Here is a 27,803-nt window from a genome sequence, read left to right as displayed (position 1 = left end):
TGGTCGACTTGCTCCTCGTGGGTAGTGAGGGTGGGTGTCTGTACGGTCTAACATCCTTTTCCCGTTTTTCTATTGACCTACGGGTTTCACCAAGGTGAACTCTTTATCAAGGTGTTGAGGAAAGCGTTCCTTTGTGGAGGGTTTCTTGAGTCTTACTGCCTTTAGATATACTTTGATTTTTTTGACATTTGTTCTCTCCCATGGAGAACTGTTTGAAGGACGGAGTTGACTTATTCCCCCGAACAGCTAAGTGATTCTTGCAGCCCCGATTCCTGATAATATTCTGCTTCCGTTACTGAGCTGTAAGGCAAGTTCATACCATTTCCTTCATTACCTCATTGGTCAAATATTTACTGAACCTCTACCTAACACCATCCGATGTTTTGGAAAGACAGTAAAAGATAAAACAAGGAGAAATACCCTCACAGGCTGGTGTTTAGTGACTTACGGATTGTGCATGTTTTCCTTTACATCTTTCTCTAGGTTGGCTCCTCTAATTGATCTAGTTTTTCCTGTTTTTTTTTTTTTTTGTTTGTTTGTTTGTATTATGCTGAGTGAAATAAGTCAATCGGAGAAGGACTTTATATGTTCTCATTCATTTGGGGTAGTTTTTCCTGTTGCTAGTACTACATACATTTGGTTCTGGATAATCCTTTATTTTAATAACCTGATGGGGTTAGTTCCCATCTGTCACATTCTTTCCATCCTGTTCCCCCTTCTTTTTTTTTTCTTTTTTTCTTTTTAAAGATTTATTTATTTATTTATGATAGACATGAGAGAGAGAGAGAGGCAAAGACACAGGAGGAGGGAGAAGCAGGCTCCATGCCTGGAGACCGACATGGGACTCGATCCCGGGACTCCAGGATCGTGCCCTGGGCCAAAGGCAGGCGCTAAACCGCTGAGCCACCCAGGGATCCCCTGTCCCCCCTTCTTTTAAATAAAATTGCATCAGTACAGCAGCAGCGAGGAAGTCCAGGTCTTCGGGGGTTGGGGGGGGCCTGGGCTCCATTCTTCAGTAGTATCCGTGCGTCGGATGAGTAAGGCATCTCCTTTCTCTGGGTCTCTCGGTCCTGGCTTTTTCATTTGTAAAATGGGGATAATGCCCGCGGAGATTTTTGTTGTAATTAAATGATATATATCAAGTGCTCAGTTCAGTGCCTATGATACATACGCTTTGGGTTGCGTGTTATCTTTTTTTTTTTTTTTTCGGTCAGTTAAGCCTGTTGGCAACTGTTTTACGAAATTCAGTCTTCTCGCAACATCAGCATCACTCATTGAAGCCTCTTATGTCTTTGTGATGTTTTATAGGTTTCATTTATGTAGGCTGAGGTTGATGACCAAGGTTATTTTTAAGAATTTTAACATTTTTTAAAAACTCTGGCTTCTCTTGTTCTGTTGGTCAATGCTCAGCTAACTTCGTGTTAACTGATGATGTTACTTTACTGATTATTTGGGTCATGATTACCCCAATCCTTCTAGGTCATCTGCGTGGGCGGGTGGATCCTCGGATAGTAGGGACTTGTCCTGACCGGAGCTCCACCCTTTCTGCTTGAGGTCACTGGTAAGAGTGCTCAGGAGCATGTATTTTTGGCCGTGCTTTTGTTGATCCAGGCTCTACCGAGGAATGCCTTTGGTATTGTGCTAGTGAAATATTAGTGTTTTAGGGTATTCTTTGTTACTCTGTTACATTAGGATAAAGACATCAGGAATGGACTTTGAACGTCACCAAATTCCTTGTCACGTCAATTGAGGTCGTTGCCCAACCTAATCTCACTGGTGCGACCTAGTTTCATATTGTTAAATCATATTTACATTTCTAGGGTGATTGCTCCCCCATCGTGGTTTTTAAAACACTTCTGATTTCTGGTTCCCTAGACTTTTATTGCTTTATTTTTTGCCTGTGTTCCGAAAGGTCCATCACATGCTTGATTTTAAGGAATAGTATTAAGTGAGGAATGTATAGACTTTGCTCAAGGATGTAAAATAGATACTTGTTTGACAGCAGACAATTCACTCGTGAAATTAACTATACCCAGAATCTATTTTAGATTTTTCTTCTTTGATCCTATTTGATGTTCTCCTTATTCCACATTCAAGTATGATAATCATGACTTCAGAGAATTGGCCATTTCTGGGTTTTCAGCTATATTAACATAGTTGGACATACCTCTTTTGTTTTCTCTATGGGTTTTCAGTCTTCAGGTTTTATCTGTCCCTTAAAAAACTGCATTCGAGAGGCGCCGTGGTGGCTCAGTAGGTTCAGTGTCTGCCTTCAGTTCAGGTCATGGTCCTGGGGCCCTGGGGTCGGCCTGCAGTTGGGCTCCCTGCTGGGGTGGGGGGGACTCTGCTTCTCCCCCTCATGTACTCTCGCTTGCTCTCCCGCTCATGCTCAAGCTCTCTCTCAAACGAATAAATAATCTTTAAAGAATTCATTAGACCACCCAGATACTCTTGCTTTTTAGATGTAACTTCATAAATCTTTTTATAGTTGCTGTTTCCCTAAGATTTTTATTTGAGGTGGGGGGAGCGGAGTTGGGAGAGATAAAGGTGGTTCTTTCATCTGGCAGCTTAATTAGGATTCTTTTATTTTCTGCTTCATAATAAAATGAAAGTATATGGAGCTATGAAGTTACCTCTAGATACAGTTTGGCATCAATTCTATAATAATATGAAACTTTTGCTGTTTTCCTTTTGAACCAGTATTAACACAACTAGAATACTTAGAAATTTCTAGTGTTGAAGTTTTGTTTTCTCTTTAATAATTTCTAATTTTACGTTGACACTGTGGTTCACTGAACTATTTCTTTGTAGTATGTGATTAATTTTTAAGAATTTTTATTTTTATTTATTTATTTATTTTAAAGATTTTATTTATTTATTTATTCATGATAGTCACACAGAGAGAGACAGAGAGGCAGAGACACAGGCAGAGGGAGAAGCAGGCTCCATGCAGGGAGCCCGACGTGGGATTCGATCCCGGGTCTCCAGGATCGCGCCCTGGGCCAAAGGCAGGCGCCAAACCGCTGCGCCACCCAGGGAATCCCAATTTTTAAGAATTTTTAAAGTATGAGTCAGGGGGGAGGAGCAGAGGGAAAGAATCTCAAGCAGAGATTCTCAAGAGAATCTCTGAGAGCTGCATGCGGGGCTTGATTCCATGACCCGAGATCATGACCTGGGCCACAAGGGAGTCTGACATGCAGCTAATGCAGCCACCCTAGTCCCTCAAGTAGTATTTCATATCACAAGTCCTGTGCAGATTTTCTGACTTTAGGATTTTTTTTTATGCATCTAATAAGTGTGAGTGATCATTCCTGTCTTGTCATCTTTATAGTGACTGTTACCCTACTATCATTCTACGATTATTTCTAGAAGTATTTAATTCATAAGTTTTGATACCAAATTCCTGAGTGTGAAGGTAAGTATATACTTAAAGGGAGTTCCTTTTCACTGATTTTGATTCATTTAGTGTGGTATTGGGCAAGGAGTTTTTGTTCAACTTTAAAGTTGAAATTGCTCTATCAGGTGCTGATATCTCCAACACACATGCTCTCGCTCACCTGTATGTGCCTCTAAACGTGCACGTGCGTGGATGCATGCACGCATTTTGAGGTTTTTGTGTATTGAGGAAAATCAATGCAACAATTTTGGCCTAGTCTTTGCTTTTATAAGAGCTTGAAACGGTCATTGCTAGTGTAACCATCTCCTTTTCCCTCTTGTTCTGTGTTTTCCGTTTCCTTTCCTTTTGTTTTATCTTTATTGTATGCATTTCACCTCTCTCCTATGCTGGAGTCAGGGACGGGGAGAGTGGCAGGACATAGATCTTAGGCCTTCCTTGTGGTTGTGCCTGTTACTTGGATTCACTGGGCAGAGCGTATGTGTGTGTTAAGCTAGGTCTCTAGCTTTCTTCATGGATTATGAAGTTAGTAGACGTTCATCTGAATGGATTTCAGTTTTATATTCAGTCTGCAGTGTTTCCTTTAAAGATACTCTTACGTATCTGCATGAATATTGGAAGATGGGAAAATTAAATTCTGCTGTGAAACCCGTATTTTTATTACTTTCACAAATTTAGGGAAATATATTCCAAATTTTATTTAAGGAGATGAGAATCTTATTTTAATTTAGTTCTCTAGAAAAATATTTAAAACTCAAAACACTGCTTTAGCCAAAAAGGCTTACAGAATGCTGCGTATCCTCAGGAGCCATTCTGAACTATAACAAGACAACTACTGATTACGTTTTTGAAGCTCTGGTCTTCCTGACCGGAAGGACTTCACGTATTCTTGAGCAGTGGGAAGTAGGGGGCTTGAATGCATGTCCTTGTTCTTTCATCCCTGCTTCAACTAGAGGGCCGTGTGCTTTCCATGATCAAACAATGCACCTGAAATGACCGAGGGAGGCCAAAATGTAATTTTTCATAATTGTGGTCCAAGCGCACAATATCATAAGAATTCCTGTAGTTTGCTCACTACGTCCTAGAATCCTAGCCTTTGGACTTTATTTCCTTTTTTTATCCTTACGAATACTTAAGAAGTGCTGTTGCGGATAAAATACAGTTGAACCCAGTACAAATCCTGCCATAAGGAAGCTGAGATCTAACACGTGAGATGTTGAATTTGTGGTCCTTCGGATGAGTCGAGATCAAAAGGACAACTGTTTGGAGCTCAGGAGCAATTTGGGTACAAGAGGTAGATTTGAGAATGGATTGTACTATCCATCGTCACATGGACTGTAATTGAAGGCATGGGCTTGGATGACGTGGTAGGAAAGCAAGTCCAGCAAAAACGGTTGTGATGCCTTGGTCTTCAAACTTGAGGATTTAAGCAGGAGACAAGGTTGAGCTGGTAAAGGAAATGGAGGAGGGGCAGTCACTGTAGAAGAGAGGATCTGTTTAATAGGATGACGTAGAAGACAAGGTCAAGTGCTATGGAAGGTCAAGTAACACGGGGATTGGAAAGGTTACCTGGATTCGGCGATACGGAGGTGACCCCGCCAACTTCTTTTAGGTTTAATGTCATGACGCAGTTTTCATGTTATTTCCAAGCTGTATTTTATATGCTGAATTCAGGCTTTCTTACGTTCTCTGACGAACAGCTTGGGTTCTACATGGTGGCTCTCCTACCCCGGACTAAGCCTCAGTGCTGCTCTTTGTAGACTGCCGTGTACAAGGACGATATAAATACAGCTCTATACGTGTGCATGCGTATGTATTGTGCTTTATGAAAGGGAGATAGAAGTTATTGATGAGCATAGCTTTCAAATGTGCAGTGGAGCCCTACGCGACGTATGCTACGGAGAGCAGATCTTTGATGTTGATTGGCATTTTTACTGAGTTTAGAAGTTAATTGTGTATAAAACAAAGATTTTGTGTGAGTGCTGGCATGCATACAAGGGGGAAGGAAGGCCGTTCTTGGTATTCTTAGCTTATTGGTAATCTGTCTCCCCTCCTGTGTCGTCCCCTCCCTTTTGGCCTTTCCAACTTCCACTCTTCTTTATGGAAAGCCCCCAGAGGAGCAGGGCTCTGCCTTTGTCTTCTCTAAACTGCTCTCTGACGTGTGAAAGGATGGATCCTCCAAGATGCTGTGAAGACCCTATAAAACTCCTGAAATGCACCTAGTGCGGTGCCTGGCGTGGAGTAGGTCATCAAAGGGTTTTTTTCTATGTTCTCATTTTCATTTAGAAAAATGTTCTATGGAGCCTGTTAACATTGATGTAGGCAGCGAACAGGGGCGGTGTTTCAACAGGTATTATATTCTAGGCTCTGCTTTAGGCACTGGGGGCGTAGGTGTGGACCTAACTGCCCTGGTGAAACTTGTAGTAGAGATGGCATATCAGCAAGTGTATGTGTAAGTGTCGAGGGGCCGTGGAAGGGGGTTGGCACGCATCGCTGATTCAGGTGGGAGGTCAGAGGAAGGCTCCCTGAGGAGCAGGGACTGGTTGACTTAAGCAGAAGTCTTTGAACCACTTGAAAATGGGGTTGAACAGTGAGGAGAAAGAACACGCAGAGGGCACGGACAGCAAGGCGGAGGGCTGTGAGGGGCAGTAAAACCGTCTGAGGACAGCAGAGGGGTAGGGGGCTAGAGTGGGACGAGAAAGGGAAAGTAGAGAAGGGACGACTCTGAGATGGTAGACGGCAGGCTCACGTACGTTCTGTAGGTCATGTTAGGATGTTCAGAACTGAAGTTTGGGAGCCGTTGAGTTTTGGGCAGGTACAGGAAGTGACCGGATTAAAAATCTAAAAGGATCTTTGACCTGAGAATCCTGCACTGCCTAACCCAAGGGGCCACCATTTATGTGCAATTTAATGTACACGGCGAAAGTTCTCTGGCCTCGAGAACAGGCCGTGGGGCAAGAGTCAAAGTGGGAAGACCAGGTAGGAGGACTGTGGCGTATGGCGATGGTTCTGGGTTTGAATAGGGTGGTCGCCTAAGAGCTGGTGTGCGGTATGGGAGGTATTTACTCCACGTCATGATGTGTTTGTGAACTTAAATGATCAGCACGGTAAAGTAGTGCTGCTTGGAGAGTCTAATGTGCTCAAACCAAGCCATTCAGGTTTACGTACGTAGTTCAGTAGAAACCTTGCAGAACTTAGGGTTAGTCTGTCCATGCTTCCCACTTGCAGCCAGCTTCCCGGAAGGAGCCCTTTGAACTCTTCATTTTTTAGTTCTTTTGGAAAAAACTTCATAAATTGAAATACCCGCAGCACTTTCTCTCATTGATTCTTTCTAGGCTTTACCCTTCCCTCCTGTAGAGCACATGGCAGGGAGAGTCAGCTCCTACCAGCATCTGGCTCTTTTTCTTCTACTTGGAATATGGTTCTTTACCATTGCTGGTTTCTGCTAGTTGCCTCCGATATGTTATTACCGTCTTGCAGGCGGTAGAATTTTTTAGGCACGTGGCTGTCTGGGTGAAGACGCTTCTTGCCGCCCCCCTTTTGCTATCCACAGGACTGCGCATGGTCGTCCAGAGAATGTGGGTCGAGACGATAGCCCTGGAGGACACCAACTTCATTTCTCCCCCGTGAGAGCAGGAGCACGTCCATGGCACCATCAGTCCTCATGGGGATGACACAGGCAGTGTCTTTGTTTTTCACACAACCCTGGAAGACCAGCTCCAGACTTGAGGTTCCACGGACGAAGGCAGGAAGGGAGTCTTGCCACTATAAGAGCAAGGGTGTGGCGTGCAGACGGTGGCCCCGAGTCGTTTTGATGGCTGGGGAACAGTCGGAATCGGATATGTGTTCCAGCTCCTCATGCGGTGACCTGGAGCCAAGACGGATTTCCGACTAGTGGGGTGTGGATGGAAGCGATGATGCGTGCAAACATATGGGCCACTCTCTGTGAAGGGGAAGAGAAAGTCTTCTCTACCTTTGACGTCTTCTAGCTGGACTGAGAGTTAAATTTACATGAGGCAGACCAACAAGAGGAAGAAAGCTTTATTGGCTGCACACATAGGCCCAATGATAGGGACATAAATAGGGCAGGTTTTCTATTTTTAGGCAAAGACCATAAATCTGAGGAACTGACAGGACAAAGAACTGAGCCTGGGGAGCTTCCATTATTATGGAATTCTAGACAGGATTTGGGCCGGGCAGGGTAGTAACGTAGTAAAGGGTTTTCTTGTGTAGGCTCCCGGACTCCACGTTTCCCCCCTCCTGTGATGGGGACATCTGTGTACCTCTGGGATAGGAGGATCCTTTCACGTGGGGGCACGTGCAGAGCTGGGTGTTGTCCTTGCAGAGGCGTCTCCAGTAACTTAGAGTACCACGCCAGGGCCCCGGGGTGGCCCATGAGGCGTCTGACTCCTGGTCTCGGCCCAGGCCGCGACGTCCCGTGGGAGCCCTCGCTCGTGGGGGGTCAGCTTGCCATCCTCTCCCGCCCCCTCTCCCTTGGCCCACCGGAGTCTCTTCCTCCCTCCCGCGGCCGGCACACCTGCCGGGCTGCACCTGCGCAGCCACCTGGCCGGGGCTGATGCCGCTGGCTGAGGGTCGCGGAGTGGCGCCGTGCAGAGGGACGGCCACCCCACTTCTCGGATCTCGAGACCGAGCAGTGACCTCGTCCTGTTGGTGCTGATTTTCCAAGTCGCTTGGGTTTCCCCTGTCAGGGCAGGTCTGTGCTGTCGTGGTCTAGCTGCGTCAGTCCCATAGCAGAAGCCACCTGTGTTCCTGTCCTGCCGTGGGAGGCAGGAGGCCTCTTGTGGCCACGAGGGAAACCCCGCAGGGATCTCAGGAACCGGGATGCACATCCGTTGCCGCAGCCCCTGCCTCTGGCCCGTTCCGTGAGGACGGTGCCCCGCCAAGGCTCCCTGTATCTTCGAGCATCCGGAGACCCTCGTGCTCGGAGCGGTTGACTCTGGAAACCGAGAGCTACCGAGTGAGGCGAGCTGCTGTCGCGACCGTCTCACGCCGCAAAGCCAGCTAGTGGCCGTTGGTTGCGGGTCTTAGAAACTTTCCTTGGAGTTCTTGGTTCTCTTCTCTGTCCCCCTTCATTGCCGCCTTAAGTTGGCGCACACTATAAACCAGCGGTTCTCCGCGGGGATGATAAAACCCCAGCACACGTTTTTAAATATCTGTGAGATACGTTGATTTTCTCCACGATTGGGGATCACTATTGGTGTTAGTGGGTAGGGCCCGAGGATTCTAGAAAACCTGAGATGCACGATGCTCTGTAGGGTGAAAGACACAGCATGGGGGTGTCCTATTGAATATTATGCAGGAAAAGCCCGTCTAGTTATTTGAGCCTCGAGGAGAGCTCTTTATATAATACAGAGTGTCTCGTGTGTGGGTTTAATATGGACGATCTTCCCAGAAATACAACCTCTGGGTAAATTTGGGGAAAGATTCCACTTTATTTCTTTTTTAGGAGCTTTCCTGAGAATTGCTCACCGTGTTGCAGTGTCACCAACAGCAGTGGTGCTCGTGATACTTGTGTTACGGACACAGGATGCTCGTGTCCACTTTTATTTTGAATTGTCCCGTTCTCCTGGATTGTATGATAAGTGAACTACCAAGCCCTTCAAAACCCCAAAAAGAAATAGCGCTGGCCTTTGGGTCACGTGCTGCTCCACTCAGCTTACTCAGACTTGCACCCTGCGTATGTGGGTGCGTGCGTCTCTAGTCTCTTTCCCCGTGGACCAGCCGTGCCCAAGCGCTTACATCTGAAATACATGTTATTTCCCTTCATCTTATTATTCCAGTTAGGATGTTAGGTTTTTGAAAATATGAGCAAATTATCTAACCTGGTGATAGATTTCACTTCTGTGTAGCAAAAGGGGGATGTTTTTCTAAAGAGGGGGCGGCTCATGTGTTAGGGCCCGTCAGAAAGCGCTGTCGCACGGAGGGGCAGCTCACGATGAGGCCCCGGCAGCTTTAAGGGCACCGGTGAGGGACGGGAAGGCTTCAGGGTTGGGGGGAGACCGTAGTGTCTTTGGCCTCTGTGGGCAAAGGCGGGAACTCCGGCCTGAGTTGACCAGGAGCCAGTGGCGTTGGGTCGCAGTCGGACGGGGTGGTCTGCAGGAGGAGCAGGCAGCGAGCCTGGGGGCCGTCTCCCGCCGGCTTCTATGCCCCCCTGACTGTGCAGGTCCCTCACCAAAGGGAAACCCGAAGAGGAGCCGAAGAACAGCCGGCCTGGCTGTTGGGGCCTGTTAGTCCCGAGCCACGGAGCGAGGGAGCCTGTGGGGCCGTGGATCCGGGGAGCATTGGTGTCCTGGCCTCCTCCCCGGCCACCCCACTGCTGTGCTCTCCCGGGAACTTGGCGTCGGGGCCACAGGCTGAGTCGTGCTCCTCCCGTCACAGTTCTTGTGAGTTGAAGATCTCGTGCTCCGGTTTCCTAATTTCATTTGAACCTTTTTTTACATGTACCTTTGAAGAGCGTGACAAATTTTCTGAATTTATGTGGGTTTGAAATTCTGTTTTGATAGAGAAATTGGGCATCACACTCTGCGTTGAAATCCTCTTCCCTCAACTTTGAAGATACTAATGCCCACCCTTCCGGCTTCCAGAGTTGCTAAAGAGAAGTTCAAAGTCTGGTTTCTTTTTTTTTTTTTTTTTCATTCTGGATCCATTTTTTTTTTTCTCGTGCTGTTAATGTTGGGTTTAGAGGGTTCTTTTTTTTTTTAATAAATTTATTTTGTATTGGTGTTCAATTTGCCAACATGTAGGATATTGACTTGCAACAAATTATTTTAAGATTTGTGTGGAATCAGAAAAGACCCCGAATAGCCAGGGGAATTATTTTATTTTATTTTATTTTATTTTATTTTATTTTATTTTATTTTATTTTAATCTTATTTTTTTATTATTTTATTATTTTATTTTATTTTATTTTTTATTTTTTAAGTATTTTTTTTTAAAATTTATTTATTCAGAGAGAGAGAGAGACTGAGAGGCAGAGACACAGGCAGAGGGAGAAGCAGGCTCCATGCAGGGAGCCCGACGTGGGACTCGATCCCGGGTCTCCCGGATCAGACCCCGGGCTGCAGGTGGCACTAAACTGCTGTGTCATCGGGGGTGCCCAGCCAGGAGAATTTTAAAAAAGAAAACCTATCTGGGGGCATCACAAAGCCAGATTTCAGGTTGTACTACAAAGCTGTGGTCATCAAGACAGTGTGGTACTGGCACAAAAACAGACACATAGATCAATGGAACAGAATAGAGAACCCAGAAGTGGACCCTGAACTTTATGGTCAACTAATATTCGATAAAGGAGGAAAGACTATCCACTGGAAGAAAGACAGTCTCTTCAATAAATGGTGCTGGGAACATTGGACAGCCACGTGCAGAAGAATGAAACTAGACCACTCTCTCGCACCAGACACAAAGATAAGCTCAAAATGGATGAAAGATCTAAATGTGAGACAAGAATCCATCAAAATCCTAGAGGAGAACAGAGGCAACACCCTTTTTGTACTTGGTTTAGAGGGTTCAAAAATGTTACGATCTCTTTAAGTGTCTTGTGCTACGTGCTTGTTAATTCAGTGTGGCTCTCGGCACGTGTCCCCTTCATCCAAGGAAATTCTAACTTTTTGTGCGCTTGTGATGCACAGAGGCTGGGTTCTAAAGGGCGGTGGTTGCTTTTGTTCCGGGTGAGACAGCTCCTGGAGTCGCTCCACTGTCTGAGCGCACTCAAAATTTCTCAAGGTTCTATCTGGATGAATTTTCTAATCCTGCTTTTGAGATTATTGTAAAGGGTTTCCTCCTGCCTCTTGGCTTTAGGTGTCAGAGAAATGTAAAATTAGCTTAGGAAAATCCAAGAACAGAACAGAGCGTATTTATGTTATATGTGTAAAATAATGCCCTATTTTTCTTTTAATTTTCTATATGACTCACGAGTCTCCTCGTTGGCTTCCATGGGGGCTGATGCAGCTGTTAACTGGAGCGAGGCCCATCGTCTCCGATGTCCCTGATGAAGACAGAGAAAGTTTGTCCGAGGAAGGGAATTTCAACAGAAACGTGGTTGTTGAGCGTGGTTTTTGCCTGTGGGCATGAACCGGTTGCCACAGGTGTCATGAAGAAGCCAGACCTAACCAACCTCCTGCGTCATGTGTAGGACCTTCCATGTCTAGTCACTGTGAGATGGATCGTGGGGAATTTTAACGTAAAATGTCGCAAACTTATAATTAACCAAAACCCCGTTAATTTGAGTATTTTAAGCAGTCTTAGGAGCACCCTGCGAAGGGAGCAGTGAGGGGAATCGAGTATCTTCTGAAATAGCGTGTGTAGGAGCTGGGGTCCGGGAGGAGACGGTTTGCAGTAGGACGTCGGAGGCTACTTTTCACGGTGTGAGGCCCTCGGGCCGCGCTCCCCGACTCGCCAGTCTGCTGGTTCCACTGGGTTGTAACGTCTGTATTTTCTCTCAGGAGCCAAGCGTGTGACCGTAAGAACACTTGAACTCTTCATTAAAAGAGTATTTGCTCAAAATCCTGCCTTCTTCACTGGTGAGGCCACTGATGAGCGGAGACGCGAGCCCGCGGTGTGTCACTCACGTCGGCCTCCTGCGCAGCGGGGGAGAGGCCCTCCAGCGGGCGGTCCCCACGTCTTCGTGTCGCGGTTTAGCGTCCGCGCGTAGAGGGGCCCGCAGCTTCGCTGGCCAGGCGTGCTAGACGTGTGAGCTCATCTCGTTTCCCTTTCCGTGTTTGCTCAGAAAATGTAAGCAGCCTGCCTTGGGGCGGCTGGTAGGCCGTGGTGTCGGAGTTCTGATCTCGGGGCCCCCGTGGCCCTCCACGTTGACCTCGTGGGCTCCCCTAGATGGCGTCGCCCCCCACCCCCCCTTGCAAAGGAAGATTTGTAGTTTTTCCCCCGATACAAGAGCTCTGCCCTAAAACCGGTCGGACTGCCCTGACGTCGGGAGCACGAGGTCCACCGCAGGATGCGTGGCCCGGCCTGGCTCATGCTAGCGAGCGTCACGGCCTGGCCTGAAGGGACGAGAGGGTTCGCTGACCTCGTGCAGCGGCGGTAGCAGGGAGGTGCTCGGGCCCACGGGGGCCGGTTCCAGTCGCAGACCTTAGTGTCGGCCCCTGGCCTTGGACTTGTGAGTGGTCACGAAGTGCAGTGGCGTCCGTCCAACGGCTGAGATGGTGGTCGGCCTTGATGCCCGGCGCCTGCTGTTCGGGGGAGGCCCGAGGGCTTCTGACCCCGACACCCGGGCAGCCCTGGACCTGGCTGTGGGATGCGGAGAGTGCGCGTGTCGCCGCGCCTCCTCTCCCACGGACCGTGCTACAAACTGTCCTGTAGCTTGGCTTTTCCCCGCCCCGGCACCATATCCTGAATGTTTTCCCTTGCAAATGACTTACTAGTCGCGTACTCTTTCCTCTGTGGACCCTATAACCTCATTAGCGTTTCGGCCGTGGTGGCCCGTTTAGCGTCCCGTAGAGGGACGAGGCGTGGATTTCGCGGTGTTTGTAGCCTGGGCGTAACGAGTGTGCACGTTCTGAGGCTTACGTACTTGGCCCCAGTACAGGGCACCAAGCACACCCCCGCCCTTCAAAGTCAAATCTCTGGATAACTTTGATTTCCTGAAAACCTAATCCCTTAAAAACGTACCTCCGGTTTTCACGCTGACGGCTTGCTGCGGCCCGGAGGCCTTCCCGGCGACCTGCACCTCGTGGATGGGCTGCGTTACGGGCCCGCGCTCTGGTCCACCAGGGAAGCCAGAGGAGACGTTGAAGGAAAGTAACGTCTGTCCCAACACCCGCACGGAGCGGCCCACGTAGTTAGACTCCCGTTCCGGGGGTGGAGTCCCAAGTGACGTGTCACACACTGTGGGGTCTGTGCAAGCACCATCTCCCCGTGTCCTCGCCAGCCCCGAATTCGCCCGGAACAACGCCTTTGGGGGCCGCCTTTGGTGCTCAGAAGACGTCCCACTGGGCCGCGCCAAGGTCCGACGTCTCTGCATATTGGTCGTGAAGGGATCTCGCTCAAGGATGTGGGAGTGTTGGCTTTTCAGGTGTTCTCGTAGCCGTTGTCGGGCCGTTCTGTGAAGCAGGTGGTGAGGCCGGGTGGCATCCACGACCCACGGTGGTGTCTGGAAAGCCTGTCAGGAGAGGGGTGTGTGAGGAGGAGTGTCCTGGGGGCGGAGGAGGTGAAGGCAATGGAGGGGCTCGGAAGGCCGTGCGATCTGAAGGCACGAGCGGGGAGCACACTGGCCCAGGTCTGAGGGGAGACTTGAAGGTGACGCTGCGGGTCGGGGCATCGCCTCCCGTGAGGGGTCAGGTTGGGGCACCGCCTCCCGCAATGTGACCTAGACGGTGGCGCCCGGAGGGGACAGGAACGACTGCTGGGCCCCCAGGCTGGGAGGCAGCCTCCGCGGCTCCTGGGGTGCTCCTGGGGTGCAAGCGCAGGCACCTGCCCTGCAAGGCCGTCTCCCCAGCCGTGGAGCGGCCATCGGAAGCTGTGCCCTGGGGGGCCGTTGCCGACGAGATGAACGGTCTGCTCGGAGACGTGGGGTGCTCCCGGTTCAAACAAGTGAAACGTAAGAACAGATGCAGCAACGTGGGGAAGGGCGAGCCGCGCAGCTAGGGGGGAAAGCCGGCCATCCGTCCGGTGGTCACCGACCTCTCCTGGTCACGAGGGGACTCCGGAGCCACAGAGGATGAACGAGGGTGGGGCGCGGGGCGGTTCGGTGGCTGGAGTGTCCCACTCGAGCATTCAGCTTGGGTCACGTCTCAGGGTCGAGGGATCGAGCCCGGCCTCTGGCTTGGGGGCTGCTAGAGATTCCCTCCCTCCGCCTCCATCCCCAGCTTGCATGTGCACACACGCTCTTAAAAAAAAAAAAAGGAAGACTAGAGACTTAAATTCAGGTTTTACTTTTTATTAAAAATCTAGGTTTTTGAAGGCCTGGCTCTGAAACTGCAGCATGTGGTAGGCGGCTAACAGGAGGCCTCTAACTGCACATCCCCGAGCCTCCCGCCAGGCGTCCCGCATCCGCAGGTACGGGTAGGGCGAAGGAGTTCACACTTTAACAGGCACCACGGTCACGGCCACCAGCGGTCCCTGGCCGAGGGGCGTCGCGAGGTCCTAGGCAACAACGCGTCGCGGGAAGGCGGACGGTGCCAGGTTGCGGGCTGTCTCACGACGATGACTCTGTCCTTTAATCAGCTCTCCTAGGATCATCCAGACAGAACCATCTGTCGTGCGGGTGTGGGGATGCCCAGGAGAGCCTGTTGATGGGGGACTTGGCTCAGGTGATCGCGGAGGCCAGGAGACTCCAGAGTCCACTCGGCAAGCGGCAGAACCGGGAAGAGCGCTGACCTCACCTGAGATGAAGGCCTGGGAGTCGAAGGACGGAGCGCCAAGTCCGCGGACGGCCGCAGATCCAGGAACCAGGGGCTGGCGTCCGGAGCAAGAGAGGATGGACGTTCTACGCAGCCTCGTCCACCGTTTCCGCTCTCCTCGGATCCTCAGTGGCCTCGTGACATCCAGCAGCCTCGGGGAGCGCAGTCTTGCCCCGTGTCCCGATCCGCGTGCCGGTCTCTGGGGAGGTGCTCTCACGCCCAGGGATGGTCACCAGCCCTCCGCGCGCCCTGCCGCTCCGTGCCGATGCCGCACGACGCCGTCCTCTCTGCTGTGCTTCCTGGAGCGTCGGTTTTGACCATGTTTGGGCCTATTGGCTGCTCTTCCCAAATGGGGTTAACCGGTTCGGGTCTTCGTGTTTCCGGCTGTTAGGAGACTCAGCAACACAGATTTCTGTTGTATCGCTTACGTCACAACCCCTTTTATTTCTGATTCTCATGCTGGATCTCTGAATACATCTTTCATTTGAAAATTGAAACAAACAAACAAAAAAAAATTGAGGCGGCCCTTCAGATCCCCCGTCCTTGGCCTTAGATTTCCTGTATTCGGTGACTTTTGCATCCAACTAAACTCAACCCAGAGTTTACTTTTGAGACTTCAAAAAGTGCATCCGTAAGGATTCTCCACCCTGGTTAAAAATTACCGTGATTTTCTTGGTATTTGAGAGGATTTGTACCTTTTGCTTCAGGCTGCAATTTAGTATACAATCTTCCCAGCATATGAAGCAGTTTTTCTTGCACAGGCTTGTTAAATCAGTTTTTCATCTTTTTATTCCTTAGAGTAGAGAGGAATAAACCGTCATGACTAGGCTTTATAGTACCTTTATCACTTAATACTTGAACATGCTCAGCACTTTAATTTTAATAGGACTAAATGGAATATGTAAGATGCAATGCTCACCATTTAGCACCTCGCATCACAGTAGACGTCTCAAACCTAATCGTGAAATCCCTGCACATAAACGGCTAGAACGCAGCGTATTTCCTTACTTCTGAATTTTTAGGATAGAGGTACGTGCCCCAGTTTTCTCTTCATATATTTTAACCATCGTGTTGCACAAAAACCAGTACAACCTTGTGTTTTGTTCCTTCACTACCCCCCCCCGCCCCCCCGCCCCGCCATCCTTGGATGGAATCTCCAATAGGTATTCCTGGAACACAACAATCTGCTGCCTGTAGTGCCGGGCATCTCATTTCGGTAATTAGTGTTCAATTCTGAGTTGTAGTCGAACCCTCCGACTTCGAGGTCTGAAGATCGTCTTCCTCCGAGGGCCTGCTTCGGGCTGAAGCTTGCGGTGGGAGCGACTGATAAATGAAGCTTCATGGTTTTTTTTTTTTTTTTTTTTTTTTTTAACAAAAAGAAAAAAACATGGGACAATCTGAAACATACGGGACATTAATGCGAGAGGGCTGATTTTAATTGGGGTGATTGGAAAAGGCACCAAGGAAGATGGCCTTTGAATGAGGTCTTACGGCTGAAAGGAGGTGGTTTCAGAGGAGCCAGTGCGGCAGGGATGCTGAGAGCCTTTGGTGTAATCTGGTGAGATTTGCACGTGAACGGGCACGGGGGTGGTAAGGTTGGGCAGGCCAAACCCGGGATGTCCGAGTACCGTGAAAAGAAACTGGGATGCAAAGAAGGGAGCGCCCCTTAGTTGTCACACAGTACACGCCAAGCCCAGCCTCAGGTCTGCGCTGGAGGAGGCGATCTTCAGAGATGTGATAAGGCTTCACAGTGATGTCACGCAGCGACCCATCCAAGGACTTTGGGAAAGATCCTTACCACCTGCAGTCCTGGGTGGCCATTATCCTGCTTCTGATGGACGGTGATAACCTGCCTTCTCCCTCATTCCTAGCAGAGAATTGAGGGTCTCCGTCCGTTTGGCTCTGCCCATCAGTGGGGAAATGGTGATTGAAAAGCCCAATTTGAAGTTTTAAATCTCCCAGAAGCCCCTTGACCTTGCCCTGCTAGGAGTTTATGGGGTAAGAATGACCTACGACATATGTACGTACACACGTGCCTATGCAGGGACTTGGCAACAAAAAAGCCTCAGAATAAAATATCGGTACATCTTTTCATTTAAATATGGCTTTAGGCCTCATGTCTATCTTTATAGCTGAGTTTTGCTCAATCCCCTCAAATCGCCTCCTGTAAATCTCTTGTTTCTCAGACACCGATAGCTGACTGACTGACCACGTCGAGCTCCTGATTTCCGATCCCTTATTCGATGTGACTTTGGATAGCGTCCCAGGATGGCATACATGACACCTGAGTCCCTGCCCCCAAACTAATTTGGGATGCATCCCCGTAGGGGTATTTGAGGAGGTGTTTTCTACTTAATCTGTTCACCTGTATCTTCGATCCGAGTGCCAGTGTCCTGCGGGATGTGCATCGTAGGGCATGTTCCTCGAGAGGGGAGCTCCTGGGAACGGTGACAGGTACGTGTCCGTGAGGTGAGCAGCCTAGACCCCCAGGATGACCAGGATTTACTAAGTATCCCTCTTGGAGGCAAGGCCAGCGGGTAATTGTCTGAGGCTCCAAGCCATGAAGACCGTTTGTCACTAATCTGGGACGAATTTCTGTATGACCGGAGATGCACCGCAAGTCCCAACCCGGACCCCGCCCTTGGGTTCAGCCTCTGCCCCAGGCAGGGCGAGCTTCGTCCTGGGGGGCCGCTGCGAGGGGTCCGGAACAGGAGGCCGTGACAGCAGCCCTGCTCCCGCCTGGGTGCCCGCCTCGCTGCTCCGTGGCCACTGCCTGCCGGCCGCCCCGTGCCCCTTCGGGTGCCATGTCCTCCCGTGGGATCCCTCGTGCACCTTTCAGCAGCCCCTGCGCTCGTCCTGCTCAATGTGGCCTCCACCTGGACCCGGTTTCCCTTGCGCCCTTGTGCTGAGTCCTCCGCCCCCCAGCCCTGCCATCCTGTGGGCCCCTCTTGGGTGGCATCTTTTACGCCCAGGCCCTCTCTACCATCTCTTCGTTGGTGGACTCTTTTTTTTTCTTGCTCTTGTGCTCTGGTCAGTGTGGAATTTCAAGTCCATCCTTCCGTAGTCTGTCGTGTCAGATGGCTTAATGCATAGGCCTGATGGACAGCTGAAGAACGTAAAGCTCTGACATCCGTATCGTAGAGTTTACGCGGGGACACACGGGAAGGCCCGGGACGAGCCAAGCCTGGGACGCTCCCCTTGCTGATCTTCGGTTCCCGTAGCTCTAAGAATGTGGGTGCAGAGCCGAGGATTGCGGGTGGCGGCTAAGCTGATCGTCGTGTCTCCCCGTCTTCTGCCTCGGGACGAGGCCTCTGTGGCCGCACACCTGGACGCGGCCCTCGCAGCAGCTTTCCTCTGGGGCTGAGAGCTGACTTCGTCTGCCACAGGCTGATGGAGCTGCTGTTGGGGCTCCGGGAAGCTGGGTTCTAGGGAAATGAGCATCCTCCGGCCAGGAGGGTAGGAGATAAATCTCAAATATGTGAATGATGAAAAACCTAGATTTGCAAGAAGACTGCCTAAAAATAGAGGAGGATATAAACTCATTTTAAACATGTGTGTTTTAGAGTCAGGTGGTGAGGACACCAAATCACTTAATTCAGTGCTTTTTTATGACCGGTAACGTATAATGCTGCTTGTCGCGTCGTCAAATAGGACTCACTGACCACACAGCTGTACTCCAGTGTTTATAACAAATGGGTGGCATGAGGAGGCCTTGTACGATCTGTAGCGTGGCGCCGAAATGCCTCTAGTAAACCAGCTGGTAAATCAACGTGAACATACTGGAGTCCAGCTGTGGAGAAGCTGCGCTTTGACCCACACGTAGTCCTATTTATATAAAACCACGGGAGGGACCAGTCGGCAGCGCGGGCTGTCCTGAGTGTTTTCGGTTGTTCGTTCAGGTAACGTGGACCCCAATATGATTTTCCGAACTAGCAAATAAGTGTTCAGGTTTCTAGTAAAATACGGTCTTATGTGCATTTGCATAGTAGTAGTTTTTGAAAAATTGAGTATATTAAAGTACACAAAAATTCTTCTACATGAACGTAGCATTAGGCTCAGGTCCCTGTGGGTGTCCCGGAGGGTGTTTGAAGCCCCAGGACCGCCCTTCGTGTAGATTTTTTAGCACGACTAGCTCCTGCTCATGTAATGCCAGCTCCGTGCCTTCACCCCCGTGTCACAGGACAACACAGATAAACCTGCAGAAATTGCAGATGCCCGTGCACGAGGGTGGTGGGCGCCTGCGTCGTTCGGCGGGCCGTGCACCCCTGGGGGTGAGCTTCCAGCCTGCCTGTTAGAGCTGAGCAACTGGGTGGGGTGGGGGTGGATTTCCTTCTCAGGGTGGCGTCTTTGAGGTGACTGATGGGGCACCTTGATGGGAGCCTGGCTCCCCAGGTCTGGGCTGAATGGGACCGAGTCCTCAAGGGGGTTCAGGGGCTGATAGCACCGTCAACAGGCTTCTGATAAGGGTTGCAAAGGCAACTGAGGATAGACTCTGTTTCCTCTGAAACAGGATCGTGCCGGTCAGAGGGGGCCGCTGGCGGCTGTGAGTCAGCTGGTCCAGAGGCCCCCAGACGCGGCCCTTGATAGTCCATCTCAGGTTGGTCACGTGCCGGCGTCACGTAGCCCTTCATCGTGAAGCCTGGTTGAAGTCCCCTTGCCGGCTCCCAGTAGTGGTCAGAGCCCGCCAGCTACCTGCCTTCTAGGTTCACCGTCCTGACGCCTCGGTGGCTTTGTCCCTCGTGGCGGATGGGCCTGCAGCTCTGTGCCCCGCTCTTCTCCATCCTTCTGTATCGTTGAGGGAGAATTTCTTCCTGCTTTTTGTAGGAAACGAAAATACCCCTTTTAGTTAAGTGACTACAGGCTCTTGCTGGTGTCCCTTTGGCAACGGGGGTGACCTGGTAGTCAGAGAAAGCGTCGGTAAGGCCTTCGCTTTTCCATCGCGGTGCCCTCGGCTAGTTGTGAAAAGCAGCGTAGCCTCTTGAGTGCCTCAACCCTATCCCATTAAAGCGTTGCTTTCCGTCGTGCCTGCTTCCGCACGCAGATAGTTGTTTTTGATGTCTACCCTGGTTGGACAGGGTTTTTTTTATTTTTATTTTTAATTGAGGTGTTAAACAAAAGCAAACCCAAAAAGTGTCCTGTGGGGATGTGGCTCCTGAAACGCTTAAGTTCTCTAATTATCTGTAGAGCAAAATCGTGATTGTTTACACGTTAAGCACTGGTGGCCCTCCCTGGATCGTGTCGGACACCTGCTTTCCTCGTATTCTTCCTAAACTTTCCTGCCTCTACTCGTATCTTGTGGTCTTTGAATTCCCAGAATGTGCGCACGCGTGGGGGTTGACATGTGTGTTCGCGTGCTGATGACCGCGTGAGCCGTCAGCCGCCGCGTGCTTATCCTACGTGGTTCTGTGAGCGGGTGTCGGGCTTCAGGCAGCCAGCTTAGTGACCCCCCCCATATTGTCACTTCCTGGTATTTAGGGCCATTGCGATTATTTGTAGGAAGTGTCAGTTTGTGAGATGGTTAAGGCGGAGTGGAGCAGGGGTGCCCACTAGGCCTCCGGCCGGGGCCTCCCTAGGCGTTAGGGCTCCAGCCGAACCGGGCGAGGACGGGCTGCAGGTGGGAACTGGAGCAGAAGAGCGGCCTCGAGGCGGCCCACCCCATCCTGCCAGAGTGACTGTTTGCTCCTCTAGGCCCACCTTCCGCCCCTTCTCACCCCGATCTCTGCCCCGGAGGCTCAGGCCTCCGTCAGGTGTGGCCCTGGGGCCCTGGCTGAAGCTGGAGGTGTTGGGGGAGGAGGTCTAAGTGTTCACCGCCCCCGCCCCCCGCTCCCCGGGGTCACCCGAGGGGGCTGTTGAGCCGGAGCGCACTGCTCTCCGCAGAGCAACCAACTGTACGGCTGTTTCTGGGGGGCCAGGAGCCGCCCCTTCACCTCTTTTGGGTTGTCCTGGGTGGTTGACTTGGAGTAGAAAATTCCGAGTGCCACACTTGGTAGGAATCAGGCCCGTGAAATCTGGATTTAGTTGACTCAGCCTTGAGGCTCTTCAGTTCTTCTAAGCATCGTTTTAGAAAGAAAATGCTGCCTTGGATTCCCAACTATTTTTTGAGTGTCTTATGGTGGGCAGAGAGGTGGTGTTTTTTCTTTCCATAATCAGATCCTTGGATTTTTTTTTTCTTTCTGATGTTTCTTCCTACTCTTGTAGCAAACCTTGAGAGAAATTAATATCCCTATGGAAACCTCAATTTTGATCCTCACCTCTACTTTCATAAATGGCTTTAAATTCATGGTGGTTGTGCCACGCTTCATGCTGCACGGTAGATTTAAGTGGGAGGTTTTCTGTGGTGCTGTGTTATCTGGTTATTTTTCCTAATCCTTGAGCTTCGTATTGAATTTATCGTACATTGAATTCCATATAATTAGATCTCAGACTTGATTTTTTTTTTTTTTTTTTTTTTTTTACTCCATCTGCTCTAATTTTGCTTGTTTTAGAGGTGGCGTAGTGTACAAGGTGGGGCTAAACTGCCTTGTCCCTTTCCTGTTTCTCCGAGTGTTTGAACTTCTTTCAAAGTAAGGTTTATCATGTCAACGAATTTCTGATAGTTTGACTCCCTTGTGTATATGTGTACCCGTGTGTGTGTCATTTGTGTGGTACGTTTACTTTAGAACCGTAGATCTGCTTTCCATTTGTCACGTTGACCATTACCCCATAAAATCTCCACCCTACACAAACAGTGTAAAGAGTTTTAAACAGTTCAAACTCCAGTAGTACAGACACTAAAAGGGATTTTTTTATCCTGGGTAGAAGACTGCCCAACGGTGCCCTTAGACCACTGCATGTCGCCTCCAGCGTGGCAGTGTGTGACCAGCAGTGATCGTTTGATAGACCTGTATTTTCTGGAATATTAGTAAAAACTATTTTTTTGGTAATACTTAGCTTCGTCATAAAGGAATGTTAATGTTACAGTTTATATTCACATAAACTTTCTACCTGTTGGTGTATGAGCATGCAAGTTTCATTATATACTTGGCTTTAGTGAAGAATCCTTCCTGCAGATAATGTATCTGCAAATAATATAGCAATTTATACGATTTTACTGTGCTCTCCATTTCCTGTCACATTAAGAATTTCCCAAGGGATATTAATGATGGTAATAGAATTTTTTTTGGATCTTATAGATTTGAAGAGAAGTTCTCTACTTTGCCTTGAAGCATGTTTTGGCTTTTGGTTTAGTGCGATATATTCTATCACGTTTATCGACTTCCTACTATTTCTAAAACGTTTTAACTCAAAAATGGAAAAATTGTTTTGTGATTTTTTTTTTTCCAGATACTCCATATAGTAACGAAACCCCTTAAAAGTTGGAGGGGGCCACGGTTAGGCTTTCTCCATTTGTGGCATGTGGCTATTTTTGGCCATGAAACCTTTTTTCTTTTTTCTTTTTTCTTTTTTTTTTTTTTTTAATTTTTATTTATTTATGATAGTCACACAGAGAGAGAGAGAGAGAGGCAGAGACACAGGCAGAGGGAGAAGCAGGCTCCATGCACCGGGAGCCCGACGTGGGATTCGATCCCGGGTCTCCAGGATCGTGGCCTGGGCCAAAGGCAGGCGCTAAACCGCTGCGCCACCCAGGGATCCCAAACCTTTTTTCTTTAGTAGGCTCCGTGCCCAGTGTGCCCAGCTCCAAGCAAGTCTTGAACTCACGACCTTGAGACGAACCTGAGCTGAGATCAAGAGTTGGATGCTTTACTGACAGAGCCACCCAGGTGCCCCGTGAAACATTTTTGATTTAAAGATTAAGGCTTCAGGGGCATCTGAGTGGCTCAGGCGGTTGGGCACGTCTGCCTTCGGCTCAGGTCATGATCCCAGAGTCCTGGGATCGAGCCCCACATCGGGCTCCCTGCTCAGTGGGGAGTCTGTCTCTCCCTCCACTTGTGTGCGCTCTTGCGCGTGCGCTCACTCTCTCTGATATCAGTCTTAATTTTTTTAAAGATTTTATTTTTCTTCAATTTTAGGCTCACAAAACTGAGAGAAGCTACAGAGGCTGCCCCCCGGCACAGCGCTTCCCCATTATCGGCATCCTCACCAGATCAGCACTTCTGCACCGGCACGTCTACTCTCGCAAAGCCCATAGTTAATTTTGGGGCTCGCTCTCCGTGTTGTACATTCTACAGTTTTGGACAAATGCACAATACGTACCCCCCGTCGTTACTGTACTTAGTAGCGTGGCTGCCCAAATCCTTTTAATCATCTAGTGGTCTCTCGCTCTCCCTATTGGAATGGCTGGGTTCCACAACCAGGGGAGATTTGGGTCGTGCGCGTGTGGAGGGCACTATGCTGTGGCCGTTTCCGTGTCGCGCTGTGATTCTTCGGCTCCTGCGGCATAGCCAGCTGTAGTTTTGAATTACTGATTTGTATGGCAGCATGTTTACATATTTACCTTAGTTTCCTTTCAGTGGTAGGTAGAGCCAGGCTACCGTAGTGCCATCTAGTCCCATGGGTACACGGGTGGATTTTGGGAAATACCGGCAGAAGAGATCTGCTTACGCTCCATTCCTCCTTGATGCAGATGGGAGATTAGACCCAGGAGAAGAAGCCCTTTTATTTATAAATGACTTGTGATCAGGAGTGCTAGGGTAAGATTAACTTGAGGGTAAATAGACTGGAAATCTGGAAGATTTAAATCTGTAAGACTGAAAACTTGTTTTGCTTTGGTAGGAATCACATTGGGCTGCCTTCCTGTTTTATTGGGAAACCCCAAATAATACCAATTAGGGCATAATATTATTGCTTGACGTGATGAGGTAATATAGGTCTGAGTCCCTTATATGTTGACAGTGTAATGTTGGACTGGGGCCTCCTTTTGTCCAAGGAGAACATCAAAGAATAGCCCAATTGATCATGTTCAAAGGGGAGAAAGCAGAGGAGGTGGCCTACTTCCTAGTGTGTCGCTGAATTTTGCATGGGGTACTACTTGGCTCCGACGTAGGTTCTGAATTTCTCCTAGAAAAGCCTAATAATATGGCTCTCAAATGTTTTTTATCATTTAAAAGATTCTGGGAACGCCTGGCTGATTTGGTGGGTATGATGCGAGACCTTGGTCTGTAGGACATGTTGGGTGTGGAGCCTACTAAAAACAAGTGTTGGGTTTTTCCTATTACCACTTAAATCTCCTGGTTCGGTGTCTTTTTATCATAAGCCCCGTTTACTGAAAGTCCTGATTGTGTTCTTTTAGTCATACTTTGTAAGTACCTCCTTTTGAATTTCATAGTGTTATAGTTGGAATTTATAAATGGAAAACATGACATTTTTTTTTCTTAAATAGAATGAGGTTATTTTATAGCTGAAGGAGACATTTAATTATTGGACTTGGAACTATCTTTAACTTTTACAGTCTGCAAATCGTTCACTTTATGATTAATCTTTTTGCATGTTTTCTGAATAACCTACTAAACTGAAGATCTAATATCTAGATGCAAATCTTTTTTTTTTTTTTTTTTTGCAGTTACTACAAATTGAAAAATGCAAATTACGGAAAAATCTACTAAGCCTGTTTATCCTCTTCTAATGCACAGTATATGGGAGCAGTTAAATTTCCTTTTTTGATACTTCTTGCTTAATTTTAATTTGCTGCACGTTCTGAATAGTTTTTCTCTGTGTACCTTTTGAGACCCTTTTGAGACCCTTTTGAGACCAGTGGGATTCTCATCCTTTGATTTTTAGCAGCATTCTGACTCTAATGAGGCTTAGTTGATTTCACGCTATTTCTGTAGCACTGTCAATGAGTGGAATGACATCTTTTTGTCCTCGTTTAAAATAGAATCCTTATTCCATATATTTTACACTTACTTTTTGCCTTTTAATCTTGCAGGAGACACACTTTTGCTGATTTCCCAGGACTGCAATCTCTGAATGTAATATTGGGTTAATGGCAGGGACAAGAGAGGCAAACTGTCTGCATTTTAAAGGATGGTTCTGCCTCCCGTTGGTTGGTTGACCTTGGGCAGGCCAGGTTTAACCTTTTGTGTCTACAGTATTCTCACCTTGAAATGGGGAGACCAGTTTCTTCTTTATACTGTGGTCACTGCTGGGAAGTATAGTGGATCGTTGCAGGCCTCATTCTGTGAATCCAGAAGTATTTTTGTGTTACTGCACGTCACAACACTTGAAAACGTAGCTGCCCTTCTGTTTTGAATGCGCTTCGCCTAAATGAATTATAATCTTACTGCCAACCTCTGAGATTAAAGCCATCTTTGATAAGATTTTTTAGATTTTTAAACGATTTTTAAAAATTGCATATTTTCTGCCAGGTAAAGATGCCAAGTTGTAGAACTGCTTAAGAATATATTTAATACATGAAATGATAGACGCGAAAGGCTTAAGGTCACGTAAGTGAAGCTCAGCTGGTACATAAATGGTATCTATATTGTAAGCTTTTCCTACAAAACTCCTCTAATGCCTTCTTCACGGGATACAAAAGAAAGATAGCTGAATCCATCTACCAGTTGAACATAAATCTTCTTTCATAGGGTAATTGAAAAACAGGAGTGTGGCTCTCGCACGCTTCAAGGGTAGGAATGTGGGAGGTTGACCTTGCATGCCGTTCACAGAGGTTGCTTCTTGTAAAACATTTACCAAAATCGGTTTATTTCGTCAGTGTGGAGGGAAGAAAATTTCTAAGTTTTGCTTTTAGATCTTCTGCTTCCCCCCCTCCCCTGCTGTGTTGAAGGAAATTGAACACGTTAGAATTAGTGCAAGTGGTAGGAACTTTATACCTAATCTTAAAACGTGGGTAGAATTGGTTGGATTGGAGAGTGGACAACAGTGCTCTTCGACCACAGAAGAATACTCAGGTGCTGGCCTGCAGACCTCGGTCCGTGCGCTTCCCGTCATCGTGGCCCTGTTCCTTCCTGAAGGACAGGATAGGGCCATCGTGGTTTTGTTCGTCTCCACATCACCATCTTGAAAAGTCAGACTTTTTACAAAAAGGATTTAAAAATTTACACATCTAAATGCCAAGAAAAGATGACATCAGGGACAACCAAAGGAGAACTGTAAAATGTGATGGGAAGATGAGCGGGGTGGGAACAGCACCGTGTCTCGGGGTGTTTTCACATTCCTGCCACACAAGCCCAGCCACACCTGGCATTTCTTGCGGCCTGGGATATTTTCAAGTGCTAAACTTGAACTGTCAGCGTCAAATTTTATATCCAGTGGAGGTATCCCTAAAGTAAAAAGGGGGAAATAAAAACATTTTCCTTAAGGAAAACAAAGAACTTGGTGCCAAATAGGTTGGCTAAATGTCTTCAAACAGAAAAACAAGAAGAAAACGTGGTGCATCATAAAGGAAAACGCAATGAAATCTAAATTCAAGTATATACGAGAGACTAAGCTTTGCCCAGGACTTTCATAAACAGTACTTGATGGGCACAGATTTTAATACCATATAATCATCAAAACAGGGGGTCCCTGGGGGGCTCAGTGGTTTAGCACCACCTTTGGCCCAGGGTGTGATCCTGGGGTCCCGGGATCGAGTCCTGCGTCAGCTTCCTGTATGGAGCCTGCTTCTCCCTCTGCCTGTGTCTCTGCCTCTCTCTCTCTCTCTCTCTCTCTCTCTGATGAATAAATAAATGAAAAAAAATTTTAAAAACCCTAAAAAAAAAAGAAAACAAAAACAGTACTTAAGTGGGGGTTGTAAAAGGATCTAAGTGCAAGTGAGATTTCCGTATTTCCCTGGAGGTGATAAAATGCTGATATCCCAGAGTTGCTTTAAGTTGTTTTAATATTCAGAGCACCCCCTTAAAGAACTATATGGAGAGACACATCAAAGAAATCAAGGTGGAGTTCTAAAAATATTGAAGTAACCTGAAGTTAAACAGGATAAAAGCCAGAGAAATACCATGACTTAAGCACTAACCTGTCAATTACCTTAAATGTTTGTTTTTAGGGAGGGAGCCAGATGAGGGCTCTGTGGCTGGCCTGGCCTCACCACCCTGAGGCCCTGACCTGAGCCAAAACAGTCTGAGGCTTAATTACCCAACTAAGCCAGCCAGGCGTTCCTTTCCTGTAAATAAAAAATTAAGTATGTCAACCGACAGACATTGGCGTATTAGATAAAAGTTCCTCAGTTGTTTTCTGTTTACAAGAAACGTGAAATTCAGTGCCATCGCAAGGTGAAATAAACCCCACGTGGTCAGGGTATAGAATTCTTTGTATTGCTGGGTTATATTCCTTTAACACTGAGGATTTCTGCATCCGGTAATTTTTTTGCATGGTCTTTGTCTCATCCTGGTATCAGGGTGGTGCCAGGTTTATAAAGAGGAAAGTATTCCCTCTAGCTTCTGGAAGAGATTGTATAGAACTGTGGCAATTCTAAAGCCCTGGCTGGAATTCTCTAGTGAAACCATCTAGGCTGGGACATGTCTCTATGTGATTTTAAATTCGAAATTACACATTATTCAGATTATCCATTTCTTCCTAGATGACTTGTAGGTGGTGGTTTTTGAGGAATTGATGGCGTTGTTTTGGTGAGCTGTCCAACTGTTGAGCATGAAGTTCATAGTGTTCCATCATTTTTAATGGTTACAGGATCTGTAGTGTCATATTTCATTCCTGATAATGGTGATGTGTCTTTTTCTCGATGGTTATTTCTAGGAGTTTTATATACTTTTCCTCTAAGAACCAGTTTTTTGCTCCGTTGATCTGTCCTCCCCCCCCCCCCCCATTGATTGCCTGTTTTCAGTTTCTTTCAGCTTAAATTGGGTTTATTTCGTTCTTTCTCTAGGTTCTTGATCAGAGAGCTTAGATTGTATCCCACAAACCTAAATACATCATATATTCAGTTTAACGTTTCTAAAAAAATTCTCTTGAGACCCTCTTTGACCCATTGATTATTTAGAAGTACACTGCTTATTTTTCAGGTGTTTGGAAATTTTCCTGTTGTCTTTACTGATTTCTATTTTTTTTAAAGATTTTATTTATTCATGAGAGACACAGAGAGAGAGAGAGGCAGAGACACAGGCAGAGGGAGAAGCAGGCTC

The 27,803-nt window shown here is 48.0% G+C and overlaps 1 protein-coding gene and 1 long non-coding RNA gene across 25 annotated transcripts in view; both read left to right on the top strand.

Moving 5' to 3' along the window:
- Positions 1 to 27,803, top strand: part of CADPS2 (calcium dependent secretion activator 2) — a 452,803-nt gene that overhangs the window by 6,364 nt on the left and 418,636 nt on the right. The window lies entirely within an intron of this gene.
- Positions 14,250 to 16,130, top strand: LOC119866503. The gene is made up of 2 exons (XR_005369831.1): positions 14,250 to 14,425; positions 14,594 to 16,130. It is a non-coding gene; the product is annotated as an uncharacterized LOC119866503 (long non-coding RNA).

Source organism: Canis lupus, chromosome 14 (assembly GCF_011100685.1).
Source record: "Canis lupus familiaris isolate Mischka breed German Shepherd chromosome 14, alternate assembly UU_Cfam_GSD_1.0, whole genome shotgun sequence".
NCBI classification, from domain to species: domain Eukaryota; kingdom Metazoa; phylum Chordata; class Mammalia; order Carnivora; family Canidae; genus Canis; species Canis lupus.
Note: the sequence above shows the minus strand (reverse complement) of the source record. Positions and strands in the feature narration are given on the sequence as shown.